This window comes from Oryzias latipes, chromosome 23, assembly GCF_053564925.1.
Source record: "Oryzias latipes strain Hd-rR chromosome 23, Olatipes_Hd-rR_3.1".
NCBI classification, from domain to species: Eukaryota; Metazoa; Chordata; class Actinopteri; order Beloniformes; family Adrianichthyidae; genus Oryzias; species Oryzias latipes.
Window position 1 is genome coordinate 12,410,954 of NC_136259.1, and position 14,965 is coordinate 12,425,918.

Sequence of the window (14,965 nt, forward strand, 5' to 3'; positions counted from 1 at the left end):
GACAGAAACCCCTGATGGATTATGTTTTTAGTCTGTCTAGATTCATTGGTGAAACAAAGGATCAGAGCTGAAGTGGTTATTTTTCATTTTACAATAACTAATAAGAACTGAAGTTATAAAGTCTTAGATTTTTTTGTTTATGTCAGATTTTTGTCCCATTTATAAAGTGATCTATGACTGAAAACGGTGATGGGAGTCTGCTCTCCGGCACTCCTCTCCTCACGGTGCTGCTGCTCCTCACGCTGCTGCCGCGCTCTTTGTTCCTCCTCTGTTGGGTGGTGCCTGAGCGTGGATGCAAATGCACTCCAAGAGAGGATTTCCAGGTTGGGTTGAGTCTCTCCCTGTTTTCTCTCACCCCCCACCCACCCACCACCACCTTCCTTTGCGCCTGTCATCGGCGGTGTTTGATGCTGTTGAGCTGCAGCCTGCACATGTTTCTGTACGTTCTGTGTGGGGGGGTGTAGGACGGCTCTCTGTGAGTCTAATGTGTGTAAAGGCAGATCAAGCGCAGAGAGGATGAGCACACATTCTTTGCTGGTGTCTGTTTGTTGCATGCCTCTGTAGGTGAGCAGACCCCCCCCCCCCCCCCCCCCCACTCAACTCCAGGGACTGGCATGTTCATTATTCTTTCTAAAAGAACCATTAAAATTTCATCAGTGCAATGCAATCTGTAGCAGGGCAGGGGGTGGGAGCGTGCGCACCAGCGCGTGTGTGGGAGGGAGAGTTGCCGTGAAGGGGAGGGTGCGAGCATCCTCCCCTCATTCACCGCTGCCTGCCTTCATGCCTCTCTCCTGCTCCTCCGCCTTTCCTCCTTCATAGTCTTCTCCTCCGGTGGCTCAATTCCCCGTTTGAGAGCGCTCACAGATTACCGCTCGTCTGATGTGAAGCGCCAGCATCCCCCCCAACCCCTCTTTCTTCCTGCATCCATTCTGCCTCCTTCTACAGCTCCCCATCCCCAGCCAAGGATGCTTTCCTGAAGGAGCGTTGTGGAGTTTGTATCCGGGTGGACCTGGATTAATCTGAAGTAATATTTGGGAGGAGATTTTTCCTGGAAAATTGTTTTCAGTGTGATGCTCCTTTAATCTGTGGAAGTGTGGAAGTTTAAGGTGAGACTTTTAGTGATTTCTGTCTGATACTTGTTGACTACTATGAAAAGACGTGAACTTCCTCCATTTAGACTTTAAGTTTTCCTGTGTGTCTTTTTATTTTTGGTGACTCCCTCCACCCCAAACACCATCCCCACCATACGTGGCTTTGTTTTGGAGGACTTGATGTCACAGGTAGCTCTGATGCTGCTAATTGACTCATAATTGCTCTTCCGTGTTTGTGTCGGTGAGCCGCTGGCGAGAAACACCTGACGTGTGTCTGGGCGGGAGTCTGTGGAGATGCAGGAGCGGGTAGCCTGTGAAACCTGCAGACCCATCTGTGGAGGTCTTTTGATGGGTGGAGTTTGAAGGAGGGTGTGAGGTGTGTGAAAAAGGGAGATGAAGAGGAGCAGCCGTGGGATGGGGGGATGGTATTGGGAGGAGGCAGAGGAGCTGCTTTTCCCATGTGTGTGTGTGTGTGTGTGTGTGTGTGTGTGTGTGTGTGTGCGTGCGAAGCATGTAGGTGTTGAGCATTCCATCACTGCTGGGCTAATTGAATGCTGGAGACTTGAAGGCTCCTCTCTTGTTGCTCCTCCATCACCACACCTCATCCACCCGAACAAACAGCGTTCTGGGAGGAGTCTTGCTTCGCGTTGGGATCATCTTCACAGTATTTTTTTTGTTGTTTCTGTTGACATGAGTTTTAAGCGAACCTATGTTTTGTTTTGAGTTTGATAAAAGATTAAAACAAATAATGAATACTTCTTTAAGTGGTAGTTTTGATCAATAATTTGTCCTCTTTGCTTTATGGAGGCTCTGCTCGTCTGGAAAAAGTCTTCATTTTTTTCTTACAAAGTCTCATTACTCTAAACATAGGGCAATAATATAATATTTCATAAAATTCTTATACTTTCTTTGATAAAATAAACCTCTAGACATAAAAAAGTACATTCTTCATGAGTGTTCCGAGTTAAAATAGTGTTAAATTATGTTTTTTAGGTTTTGAAACAGTGCTTTCAGTTTGTTGTTTTAAATTCGTTAAATTCTTCTGGTTGTTTGAATATGAAGAAGATTTACTGCTTCCCTGTCAAAAAGGCTAAAAGTATTGGTTTGTTTTCATCCAAAATATCCCAAATTATAATCTGAAATTATTGTTAGAGTTACCATTTGCTTGGTCTAAACTAAATGGTTTTTGTTTTATTTTTATGTATTTCTGGAAAAAAAGCATAAAAAGAAAGCATTGTCCTTCCTCTACCAAACTAGTTGTAAGAGTTAATTCTCCAAAACCAAAGTCTTCTGATAGATAAACCCTGATCCCCAGGGCCCACAGTCCAGCATGTTTTTCATGTTTCCCTGCTGAAACACCCCAGAGTCAGCTCACCATCGAGCTCCGGAGAGGCCGGATAATAAATGGGGTTGGAGATGGGTGTGTTTAAATGGGAGCCTGGAAACACTGTTATGAGAATTAAACATAATAATTTCAGGCTGTCTTTCAGCTGTTAAGCCATGGAAGCCCACATCATGAAGCTTACACCACTCCTGCTTTGCTCTTATACCAAACTGGAACCCTTCAGCTCTGGAATCAAGAGAGCTGATAGTAAACGGATGCCTTTTAGCAGTCCACAAAGCATTTATGTTGTGCTTGATGCTTTTACTGTGACCTGTAGAATGGAGGAAATTGTAAAATCATGATTATGCAGAGGTGACAGTTTTCTTTTACAGAGCTTTAGTTCAAGTCACCGAGCTCTTCAGAACAATGCAGCCATTTTAAGGATTCATCAAAATCCCATAATGATTCGCTCATCGACTCCTGGAAGGAGCAGCCCAAACACTGAGAAGAAGATTACAAATTACATTATGGGTTTGACACATGTGTAAAACCTTTATTTAGTGGTATATGGACGGATGTATTGTCATTTTGTTGTCTATATCACCTGTGGGCTTGTAGTTTATGTAAGTGAAACCATGAAGTCTTTGAACTTTTAAATAGTCTGAGACCGAGTGTTTAGAGGATTCTCCATGAAAATAAATTTTGATTTTATCCAAACTAATCAAGACAAAATAATAACTGAAAAGTTCAGCTTGCTTCTTGGTCACTTGAAATTATTAATAATAATAAATTATACACCATAGTGGTGGAAACAAGAGCCTAGTTTTTCAGAGAAACCACTGCTTTCCAGCAGCTTCACCTGTTTCTCAGAGCAGTCGATGCATTTTTAAAGACGACATAAAAGCGGCGCCTGCAGACATGACAAAGGCGTGGCAGAGGAAGAGGAGGGTGCTAGGCCTCTCCGTTTTCAGTTTTTTTTTACCAATGGCTGCAGCTTTCTGCGCCTTCTGTAGCCATTCCCATTTCCACCTCTTTCATTGGACTTCTTTTTTTTGTAATTCTTAGATTTAACAAATGTTCTCAAAAAGACAAATATTTAAATCAGGCTACTTTTTGTAGAACTAAAATTAAGTAAAAATCCAAAGCAGCGTTTAAAATGTGCCGCATAAATGAATAATTTTGCACATGAGAATGGATCGAATTGAAGCCCCGGTGATCATACTTTTTTTTAACGGTTTTAACAGGGGAATTATTGGAAGTTGTTGAGCAGAGATCAGGAAAATCTGTAAAGCTTAGTTTCAGTGTTTTGTGGAGCCAGGATTACATAGTTCCAAGTTCCTGAACCACACCTGACCATTTTAAAGGACACCACTATTTATGTATGTTCAAAATAAAAGTCCATCTGGAATCTTCAAGTGGTCATTTTGAGTGCTGCCAGCCATTAATCTGAGGGTTTAAAACTGCCATTACAACATTTATTTTTTATTTAATTTCTACTTTAATTAACTTTGCAGACTGTAAAAATATCAAGGAAACCATGTAAACAAGGAGCCAGATGATCAATCATTGTAGGACCATCTGGCTAATTAGCATCCATGCGGCTAACACAGCCTCTTTCCAGGATCTGTATTTTTAAAGATAAACAGCTCCACTCCTAAAACACTCATTTCAACCTAATTCCTTGGTTACTCATGTTGGGATTCATTTTTGGGTTCCTTTTTTTGAGCAATACTAATTTTTGGGATTTATAGTTGTTTTATTTTAACCTAATTTATGTTTTTAATTAATTTTTTTAAAACTCAAACCCAGAATAAAGTTAGTCCCTTTTTAACCTCTGAGTTGGGTTCAAAACAGCCTAACGTGGGTTATTTTTTAAATATTGAGGTTTTATTGTATCATCCAGAGTTTTCTATGGCTGAAAAAGAGTGAGAGGAGCTAAATTTTTCTTTTTTTTAAAACCTCATATGTTTAAAAGGTCCTGATTTCTGGTGTTTTAATTGTTAAGAAGGACTAAGATATTAAAACATTTGCTTTAAAATACAAGACACAGCTTCAAAATTTAGTTTAACCAAAGCAGATTGAATTTCTCCCCTGTTCACAAGAGTTTTCCTCCAAAATCAGGTCAGCAGATGAATGCTTTTTTTAATTCAAATCCTTGATTTAATCGTTTTCTTCAAATGTTTAATTTAGTTTTGCTTCAAATAAGAGGTACACTTTTAGGCGTCTGTTCATGAAAAGCTTCAATTCGGAGAACGTCAGGACGGCGTTTTTGAGTTGACTTTCTTCTCGTGTGCCCTTCGCTCTGCGCTTGTCAGCATGAGTTTGATGACCTGATGGTTTACAGCAGACACACCAACACAAACTCTCTTCCCTGCTCGTTCCTCGGTAAAGATAACCCTCTCTGTGTTTGGAACAGGTGCTCTTCTCTGCTGGGCCTGTGCTGTAATTTATCGGGGCTCCGGAGGTATGGTACCCAGCATGCCTCACTGCTGGGGGAGGGGGGACCTGCAAGTTCGTGTGAATGCATTTGATGTCATGTGGAGCGAGGGAATTTATACAGGATGTACTGAAGCAGTAACATGAGAGCCCCCCTTTCCTAAGGTCACGCACATCTTCCCTGTGTCCCCTTGGATTGGGGCGGCGGGTGTTGAAATGCTGATTCTCCTCTGTAACGTTGTTTTATTCAAAAGGGCGAGGCTCTGCCCGCAGTATCACTGGGGGGGTGGGTCTGGTAAAGTGAAGGAAATTTAACTACCCTCCCCTGAAAGGCTGTATATCATCTAATTGCAGCCAGGATTGGACTGTTTGGAATCAGAGAGGTTTACGAGGCATGGCAGACACGAGCTTCTGTGGTGAAGGGGGAATAGGTGTTATATTTGCTGCATTTCCACTGACGCGTGTCCCTGTTACCCTTTGACCCCACAGCAGCTTGGAAAATTTGTCAACAGGCTCTTCTGTGCAGTAAGGCAGCAGCATAATGCCACAGTGTGTAATTGAGATTTCACAGCATTGATGCCATTGCTTCTCCTTCTGTTTCTCCTGCTCTCAAAACCTTATAAATAAGTAAAGATAAGCGCCCCCTTCCGACCTCTCTTCCTCCATCCTCTGCTCTGCAGCTGTAATCACATTTGATGGTAATCCCAGCACAATATCAGAAGATTAGCGTGGATGAAGCTGCAGACAAGCGTCACAGAGGGGGGAGAGGGGATTTGGCGGAACAGAACAGACTTGGCTGGGTGAAAGCACATTAATGCGATACACGTGTAATTGCATGGTAATGCTGCTTGTATGTAGATGAATGACTCATTCTCCTGCTGGCTAACGGGCCAAGCAGTCGTCAGGAGGCGTGTCATAGTTTGAAAGTGTGAAGGCTGGGAGACTCCCAGTGGTTTATCTCCAAACTGATTTGCAATTCTCCTCCCGTTCAGAAAATGCAATCACTGAAATTGGCTGAGCTGCAGCAGCTAGAGAGACGTTCCCAGTCTGCAAAACTGGATTTAGACATGTTGAGTTCAGTAGATTGGATTGGAGAATGATTTTGCATGAAGGCAAAGAAAGGCACAACAGCAGTCTGCATCATGGAGATGCAGAAACTAAACCCAGAGGATTTAGTTGAAGTTGTCTGGAAGTTGTGAGCAAAGCAGCTTCAGCCTGTTTGGCCTTGACTCGGTTCTAACAGCTGTAACAAATAAACTTCTGTTCTTTTATATAGTTGCCTGTCAGGTGTCAGGGTCACCCTCGTACACCTGATTGAGGATCTGATCACTCACACTTGTGCGGCATTCATGCAACCTATATTAGTCCATCACGCCATCCAGCCATTATCGGTTTGTCTGCTTCCATGAAGGATTCACCGATTAAAGCCAAGGCGTACGCTAAAGTCCACGCAAAAGCCCATGCCAAAGCCCATACCAAAGCTCACGCCAAAGAACCAAAGCCCACGCCAAAAAACCAAAGCCCACATCAAAGAGTCAAAGAACCAAAGCCAACGCCAAAGCCAAACCTCTCCTCCTTACTCAATCCCTGTCTGCTTTTTGGGTCCAGCTAACTCCAAACCTAACAGAACGAACCGACCATCATGGACCCAGCAGGCTTGGACCCCTTTAACCAGACTTTTTCCTCCCACGCTACCACTATGGACCCACATGAACAGAGGATTCACAACCTTTCGGATAATCAATAATCCATCTGACAGCAGTTGTCCCAGCCCCAGTCCTTGCTCAAAACCATTGCTGATTCGTCACGCTCACCTGACTCTGCTGGCGGTGCTCCTCCGCCGCCGGCTCCGCCAAGTCATACTTCACCAGTCCAGGAAGCCCGCATTCTCAATCTGGATCAGTTTTCAGGAACAACTGACCATTGTAGAGGTTTCCTCCTCCAGTGCTCTCTGGTGTTTTCACAACAATCCAGCATGTAATCCTCTGACGAAGCCAAAGTAGCCTACGTGGTCGTGCTCTTGAATGGGCCGAAGCAGTCTTAGCGAACCACAATCTGGCTGCGTTATCTTTTAAAGACTTTATGGGCCACTTTAAACAAATATTCGAGACACCGGAGAGATACCACAACGTCTAGCGGAAGCTGCTTGCTCTGCGCCAAGACAAACGCTCCGTGGCCGATTACTCTTTTGACTTCTGCATCTTGGTCACGGAGGCGGATTGGGACACTAAAGCACTTCTGGAAGTGTTTCACAACGGTTTATCTGACTCCCTTCAATCTCTCATCTCTCTCTCTGTCAGAATTGACAATGGCCTTCGAGAACGCCGCTCATCCCGGAATTACAAATCCCAGCAGACCTGTTTGATTAGCCCTCCACTCCCTCCTCATCCACAGAGGAACCTATGCAGCCGGGGAGGACTCGTTTAACTCCAAAGGAAAGACAGGATCGATGGACACATGCTGGTCTTCTACGACCTCTACCTATCCCCTCCCGGCTGTGGTCTCTCATTGCCGTTGACTTTGTCACCGGTCTCCCCGCTTCTAAGGGGAAAACAGTCATGCTCACCATAGTCGACCATTTTTCCAAGGCAGCACACTTTGTGGCCACTGCTCTTTCTAACAATGTGTTCCACCTCCATGGCATTCCCTCTGACATAGTCTCAGATTGTGGGCCCCAATTCACCTCCCAGGTCTGGAAATGTTTTTGTCAAGCTCTTGGAGCCACTGCAAGTTTGTCTTGTGTCTTCCAGCCTTAAACCAACGGTCAGACGGAACGCACTAACCAGGACTTGGAGTCCGCTCTTCGCTGTGTCTGCTCCCAAAACCCCACAACTTTGTCTGATTTCCTTGTGTTGGTGGAGTACTCCCATCATTCTCTGGTTTCTTCTGCTGCTGGCCTTTCTCCTTTTAAGCATCTCTGGGATACCAGCCTCCCCTTTTTCCTTCTGAGAAGTTGGATTATGCAGTTCCATCGGTGACAGCCCAAATTCGCTGTTGTCATAAGGTCTGGACCGCAACCAAACAGTCTCTCCTCCGGACTTCTCACCGCACTAAGACAGCTGCAGACAGACATCGCACTACTGCTCCTGCTTATACCCCTGGACAAAGAGTTTGGCTTTCAAGGCTAAGGACTACTCACAGAATCAAGAAAGTTGTCCCCCCTGTATGTTGGCCCTTTTGAGATTGACTCCATCATGAATCCTGCTTCTGTCAAGCTCCGCCTTCCCCGCTCCATGAGAGTGCACCTTGTATTCTACGTCTCCCACCTCAAGCCAGTGGTGACCAGTCTGCTGTGCCCTCCGTCCGTGCCCCCTCCACCCACCTGGCTTGTGGGTGGCCATCCTGCCTTCTCTGTTCATCTAATCCTGGACGTCCGACGCCGGGGCCGTGGTTTTCAGTATCTTGTCGACTGGGAGGGCTATGGCCCTAAGGGGCGGTGTTTGGGTGCCTCACTCTTACTTTCTGGATGATGATCTTGTGCGTTAATTGCGTTGTCGGCACCCTGACCGTTTTTGGCCACCGGGTGTCGTCCCTTGTGTGGGGGGTTTACTGTGAGGTGTTGGAGTCGCGCTCGTACACCTGATTGATGATCTGATCACTCACACTTGTTCGGCATTCAGACAACCTATATTAGTCCATCACACCATCCAGCCATTGTCGGTTTGTCTCCTTCCATGAAGGATTCACTGATTAAAGCCAAGGCCTACGCCAAAGCTCACGCCAAAGAACCAAAGCCCACGCTAAAGAACCAAAGCCCACACCTAAGAGCCGAAGAACCAATGCCAACGTCAAAGCCAAGTCAATGGCAATGCCAAAGCCAAACCTCTCTTCCTCATTCAATAAATTTCACAACTCTAAACTTAATCCCTGTCTGCTTTTTGGGTCCAGCTAACTCCAAACCTAACAGTTGCACTCTTCAAATGTCACTCTACTGCTGAAGAAAAAAAAAAAAATTCCCCTATCGTGGGATACATAAAGTCTTATCTTATCTTATCTTAAACCTGCAAAAAGTATTTGGGTCTCGCAGTGTTAAAAGAGATATAAACTTACAAAAACCTTTAACATGTTCTTAACATTTACCTGATATTCAGGGTAAGGATTTAAAAAGGCACAGGCATGGAGTCCCGAAACATCGATTTAACTCGGTGAACATGCGCTCTAGCCTCATTTATCAAACTAAAACATTGGTTATTCTGGTCGTACTGACGTTTATTAATTAATTAATTAATTAATTAAATTTGATTCTTTTTTACTGCAGCAAAAGTTGGCTGTCAGTTAGCCCACCTCAGCCGCGAGTTAGCTTAGCTGTTTTTGTGTCATTATCCTCTTAATATTAACCAATTTTGACTGACATGCACCTTTGAATTAAAATATCTAATAAGCAGAATGGCATGTCTGCTGCCGCTTTCAGGACTGATTTCCAACACTTCTGGATCTAAAACTATCCATTGATGCATTGTTTATACGAGTTGACGCCCGGGACCGGCTGAAGATCGATGTATTATTAGATTTTTCAAAAGAGCTATAGTAACAAAATACTTTCCTTGTTATGGAATCAATGATATTTTTAAAATTTCTACTTCATTTTAGTTTGATAAAAAAATATTTTAATACGCATGCGCAAATTTAAATAATCTATGTTTCCGGACTTGTTGTATATGTCTGTGATACTGTGACGCATTTTTGACGTATTGTTAACAGGAAATTGCATATTCAAGACGAAGACAAATCCTATTCATAAGAGACATTTTAAACATAAAAGTAAAAGTTGTATTCATATTTTTCTGTAAAGTATAAATTTGTGCACAACTTTGTCTTTATAATTATGTTTCTTTTTGACAGATTCCTTACACCATAGAAATACTTTTTAATTTATTTGCTTTCTTAGAGCTAAAAACCAACCCTTTTTTCATGATTTCAGCTTTTATTATAACAATGAAATCAAATAACCAAAGAAACAAATCAAATAAAGAAATTGGTTTGCTTTCAGACAGACGACAGATGAAAGGTGGAATAAAGACAACCTGAACCCTGTCTATGTCTTACATGCAAAGTAAATGGGATTTTTTTTAAAGGAAATCACAACTGATTTTATTGTATAGTTTTTGTTGATTGGACTTTTGTCTAACCAATCACCATTGAGGCTTTTCAAAGACTTTTTAGTGCTTCAGACATTGACGTTTGATGGGATTTTTGATTGACTGAACCGTCTAAACTGGTTTAGAAGTCGTCTCTGAGTCCAAGCGCTCACAGCTGATGGTCATCATCACACAGAGGGACTTTCCTCCCCACTGTAATGCAGTTGTATGTTTTGCACGTTTGGGTGAATGTACCAAACACTTTCTTGTATGATTTTCTGACACCTCTGTAGATCAATATTCAATTACAGTTGAGCCGATGTTGCCTCATTTGAAGGAATGATCAGGACCAAATTAAATTATATGAATCTAATTCTTTTTCTTTGCTCCTCAAGAGAAGTTCAGTTCTGAAATAGTGCTTTAAAGGATGCTCAAAATAAAATAAAATAATGCAAAGACAAACCTAAATCTAAAGACAGAAAATAATCGTTTGAGTTCAAACTCTGTTCAATAGTTTGAACAGAGTGAGACTTAAAAATCACAAAGGGAAGAACCGATTAAAGAACTTGTCTGGATGTGTTTGTCAGACACTGTTCCACACACAGTTCCTTCATAATATGAGGGTCTCGCGTTCCCAGTCCACTTTTGTAATTTTAGAATGATTTTCTAATAAAGCCAGTATGAGTGGAGTAGCAGACTGTTCTTTATCTCCCAACATGTGTAATGTTTGCAATGCAGAGAGAGTGCCTGCTGTTGGAAACCCCATTCTTCAAGAGAAAAAGGCTGCAATTTTCCCTCATGTGCTTTTGCTTTGTGTGCTGTCAGGTGCTACTTTCAGGATTTTTCAGGGAAAATAGATTAAACAAACTGAATCTGCTTTTGTCTGGGACCGTGTCTGAAAGACAATGGGGTCCTAACCTCACCGAGAACTCAGTCGAAGCTTGAAATTTAGTCCAACAGCCCACAAAAAAACTAACCCTTTTCCCCATTGTTATGACAGAAGTTTCCGATTTCAGAGAGTTCAAATACTAGGCAAGAAGGACTCAGAACACAAATTATTTGTTCATATATCTTTATTGAGAAAGATAAACTGGTAAAAAATGTTATCATATGAGGAAATGTAGAAGTGAAGGACAAACAAAATGGCTGGAGTATTGATCTGAAGGATTCAAATGTGGTTTCTGCAGCTTTGAGACCCCAGCCAGAGATGTTCGCTGTAAATGAAAGAAACTTGGAAAAGGAGAACCTTTCCAGGACGGAGGCATCTGATCTATAGGACGAAACGGGAGTTGACAACAGAGACACTGGACAAAAATGAACCCATGTCAAAGAAGGACAGCGCTGAGCAAAAAGAGCACATTAAATCATCTCACATTTGACCAAAATATCTCAATTATCCCAACATTTTTGAAAAAACACTCTGTAGACTGAAAAGATAGATGACAAACAGTGCTTAAACAATGTTTTTTTTTTCTATATTGTTCGAAAATGTGAAAAACAACTGAATTTCACACTTATTTTTTTGGGTGGAAGGTCGTTCACTATACCCAAAAGTCCTTTTTAATGGTAGGTGTATGCAAAATAAAGTGTGTTTTTGAGTATGTGGTGGGGGTCAAATTTTTGCTCAAAGGCACAGTGAGAAAGTGGAATTTTGAAAACATTTGTATCCTTCATTCCAGGACTGCTGCAGGACAGAATAATGTGATTGGCACGTCAACACTGAGAGGGATTTAGACCAAAAGAAAGCAGTGAATACTTCATGAAGTACATTGAAAATACTCTATAATGCTGCAGCGCAGCAGTTAAAACTAAAAGGTGTTTCTTTGTCAATGCTCCTCATTAGACCATGTTTAAAAAAAAGATCTGGAGTCGTTTGATGTTTATTTCCAAGTGTAATTAAAGTTTGACAACCAACCTCCCAGAATCCTGGGTGAAAGTCTGTGTTCCCGAGTTGCAGATGTCACTCCTGAAGCATTTCTGTCTCTCTGACAAACCCCCTGTCTACATTGGAAGTAATAGGCTGCAAAGTGTCAATGAGAAGTCAGTTACAAGCAGGTGTGTCGAGCAAACGAAGCAGCACAGAAGTGACATGGAAACAAACGCGTCGCAGAAATTGATGAGTTGCTGCTTCTTCCATCAACATGATGCTGAAGAATTAAGCTACCTGCAGATGTGCAGGTATACACAAACCCTTTCAATGTAGCTGCTGCCTCTTTGATCCCAGTTACCGTGACAACAGAAAAGGACAGCTTGTCTTTTGGGGTACACTGTTGCTCCAATACAAATGAAACACTTCCCTGTCTGCAGCTTGAAGAATCACGTCAGCTCTTCCTCTTCTGTTTGCTTTTGGATTGATTGCAAACTTGTTTTGAACTCTGAGAGTAAGGAGGGTTCATTAAAGTAAAGCTTAGAAGATTGACATAGGGACTGGAAAATGTTATTTCTCCTTCAGTTCTTTTAGGTTTGTGTCCTTTGTTGTAATAACAGCACATATACAACAACAATGCTTCCTTTTTAGAAGTTTTAGTTTACTGCTCTCTTCACAGCAGCAGTTTTTTACTGTTTCAATCAGATGCAGCCACTCCCAGGGAAAGCTAATCCTTTGAATTTCCTTTTCATTGTGTTGTGTGGGGGATCTTGCGGTGGGGAATCCTAAAACAGTAAGGCAGTGTATTATAAAAGTTTGCAGATGTGTATTTAAGAGAGTTTCTCAAGGGTAAATGATGATGTAATCATGAGCAGTTTAGAATCTGTGATTCCCCTCTGACAGTGTTAGCTCCCAGCTATCGCTTTCTAACTTATAATTTGAGTCAGGAGATTCAGATTTGGATTTACCGACCATGTTCGATCCAGGAAAAAGCCATGTCACGGTCACTATATACATTTTGGGCATTTTGCACAGATGAAAATGTATCATACATGGATGTACGAGGAAAAAGTGAGATAAGTTGTGGTCTTTACATGAAGTTTTCACAGATGACTCAAAAATGAACCATGTTGAAACCACGGAAAAGGAAGTGTTAACCACCCAAAGAACACACAAATCAATGTACAAGTCCAATCTGGCCCAAAATTTGTGCCCTTATGTAATTTTAATATGATATATATGCACCGTGTTCGAGATATAAAAGTTATTCATCTGTGGTACATGCATGAAAAGTCCATTAGACATATGTGGAACGGTCGTGGAAAGCCACAAATTTGTGTATGCATCTCGCAAAAATCACACATAAATTGCGTAAGATTTACATAATCATTGCGCATTGTGTACGGTCTCAATCAGCAACATGTCGGGCGGAAATAGCAGGAAAACTATCAGAATGGATCTGGAGGACCAGGGTCGAGCAGCTTTATCCCACCTGCAGCGGTTCTTTATAGGAAAAAAGGACAAAAAAAGGAAGGGCATTCAAGCATGAGAGGACCAGTTTCACTCATGTGGGCCAAAAGAACGAGCAACCCTCTGGGTTCTAGACAGAAGGTTGCTTAGAACTGCACAGCAAAACCGTGCCTCTTTGTTGCCTCCTTGTGGTCTTTTGTGTAGTCACTGTTTTCTGTCCAGGCCGCTGGGGGAGGAGCCAAGTTGACCGATGAACCTTAACACCATTAAGTTGCTCATGCTGTTTTTGTGTTTCAGTTACCAGACCCCACAAAAAAGGAGAAAAAAACCCACAGACAATGTCCAATATCTCCAGTTCTGTTCCTCGTCTCACTGGACCAATTTTTTTAGGCAGAGTCAAGGGTTGGAGGAGGTCTGATTTGGGGAGCACAGGGTTTAATTTCTACTTTTTGCAGATGATAATTTCTTTATGACTTAATTCAACCAAGACTCCCAGCATGCATTGGGACAGTTTGCAACCAAGTCGGTAGTGGCCTGAATGAGGGTCAGCACCGCCAAGTGGTAAGCCATTGACTAGAGAAAGGTAGTTTGTCCTTTCTGGTGCTCCTGCTGGTAGAGAAGTTTGAGAATATTGGGGTGTTGCTCACGAGTGAGGAAAGATTGTAGTGAAATGAGTTTCCTCCATAGGGTGGCTGGGTGCTCCCTCAGAGATGGGGTGAGGTGCTCGGTCTCCTACAGAGAACTTGGAGTAGAGCCACTGCTCCTCCATCTGGTCCGGATGCCTCCTGAATGCCTCCTTAGAAAGGTGTACTGGGCATGTACTGGGCAGAGACAAGCTGGAGAGACTACGTCTGTTAGCTGGCCTAGGAACACTTGTGCATTCCCCGAAAGCGGCTGGAGGGAAGTGGTTGAGGTGGGGAAAGTCTTTACCTAGTGACCCGGTTCTGGACAAGCAGAAGACAATGGATGGATGGCAATGTCAAATAGTTTTCAGGCCTTTTAGATGTGCGGGATGAAACTGAAGCCGGAGAGCATTTTTGTATCTGTCAGACATTATCACTAATGTATCATAAACAGAAGTGGTCATGACAATCTATGACCGCCAAGATGTGTCTCCGCCAGATCTTTGAGTAAAATCTATTTGATGAAAATCTACTTTGAAAAGAAATACTCTTGTTTATGCAATAAGACTTGTCTCACAACTGGTGTCTTAAAGTAAACGTAAGTAGAGATATTTCATTTAAAATGAAATGAAAGATCTTTTTTTTTTGTAGGAAAAGAAATACACAAAGTTATTTTATAAGGAAATGGGTTTGTTAAGTTTTTATTGATTAGAGATTCATCTGATATCAATGAATCAATTTTTTAATCTGAGCTAAAATTTGTTCCAAAACAATGTGCAGGTCTAACATCCTTGATTCCGGCCAGATGGACCAGCACTGGTTCAAAATGCTTGAACAGCTGCAGAGATTTAGAGAAGGATTGCATTGAATGTCTAGCATGTGAAGCGTTGAAGTAGACAGGATTCTGCAGGGTGACATTTTTCTGTTCTCTCTGCCAGCTGAGGAATCCAAAAGCCTACAAGTTTCGAAAGCATAGAAAATGGAAGATCATGCTTGGTTTGATCAATCTTGATTTGAACTGCAAGTCCACAACTTCCTGGTGTCATAATAAAAGGAACTTTTTTTTAAATCTTGAC

The 14,965-nt window shown here is 42.3% G+C and overlaps 1 protein-coding gene across 3 annotated transcripts in view; it reads left to right on the plus strand.

The window, feature by feature from the left end:
- Positions 1 to 14,965, plus strand: part of nav3 (neuron navigator 3) — a 518,579-nt gene that overhangs the window by 134,528 nt on the left and 369,086 nt on the right. The window contains exon 1 of one of the 3 annotated variants that reach the window (XM_078941836.1): positions 719 to 1,106. The exons of the other annotated variants lie outside the window; for them this stretch is intronic. The gene's annotated coding sequence lies outside the window, so the exon portion shown is untranslated. Of the gene's footprint in view, positions 1 to 718; positions 1,107 to 14,965 lie in introns of those variants that run through there. 3 annotated transcript variants of the gene reach the window in all.